The sequence below is a fragment of the Mus pahari genome, chromosome 9 (genome assembly GCF_900095145.1).
Source record: "Mus pahari chromosome 9, PAHARI_EIJ_v1.1, whole genome shotgun sequence".
NCBI classification, from domain to species: domain Eukaryota; kingdom Metazoa; phylum Chordata; class Mammalia; order Rodentia; family Muridae; genus Mus; species Mus pahari.
Window position 1 is genome coordinate 18,386,044 of NC_034598.1, and position 1,091 is coordinate 18,387,134.

Consider the following 1,091-nt stretch of genomic DNA (forward strand, 5'->3'; position numbering starts at 1 on the left):
GATGAAGGCCTGAAGGAACCCTGTCCAAGAAGCTCTGTTGCTTCTGCAACCCTTGTGCTCTCCTGCATGGACTCGTCTCTGAGAGACCCGGGATACAAGATGGTGATCTCACCTGAGTCCAGGGGTCAGAGTCCTCCCTGGAGGCCAACTCCTCTAATTTAATTTTATTTAAGTTAGTAAAGCTTTCTTATTAAACCTAGGATTTCTATTGCTGTGAAGAGACACCATGACCACAACAAATTTTATAAAGGAAAGTATTTCATTGGGCTGGCTTACAGTCAGAAGTTTAGTCCATTATCCTTATGGCATGAAACATTGAGGCATGCAGACAGACATGGTGCTGGAGAGGGAGCTAAGAAGCTAAGAGTTCTACATCTGGATCTGAAAGCAGCTGGAAGAAAGAGTGAGTTAGTGGGCCTGGTTTAAACTTCTAAGATTTCAAAGCACACCCCCAGTGACACACTTTGTTCCACAAAGCCACAGCTACTCCAACAAGGCCACACTTCCTAATACTGTCACTCCCTGGTTACCAAGCATTCAAACACATGAATCTATGGGGACCATTCCTGTTCAAACCACTATACCTATCTATTACTCATTGGCTATCATCTATCTGTCTATCTATTCTTTATTTTCATCTATTATCAATAAATCTTCTGTCTCATCTAATTCTATCTGCCACCTGTTGACCTGACCCATGGCCAAAAAGGCTAAGTCTTCATGGATTAAAGGATATGCTGAAGGCCTTCCTAAGGTAGCAAGGGACTCTAGGTGTCTGAGCTCAAGGGTAGTACAAATAAAACAGTTCTCATTTTTATTACTAAAGCAAGCAAAACATGAGGTTCCAGTTACAGTTTATGCAAATATAAGTACAGTGAGAAATTAAGCCTGGTGTGTCTTACTGTCTTAGACACAACATGTCATATGAAAAGAGCCAAGAATATTCCTCTCAGGCTTTTGCCTTTCTCACATAGATAATGTGGACATGACAGGGAATTCCCTTCATGTCCTTGCTTTCAAGTGCATTCACTTACCATAGTTCATGTAATTCTTTCTAGAAGGTCACCTTGTGCAAAGAGCATTTCCTTGTT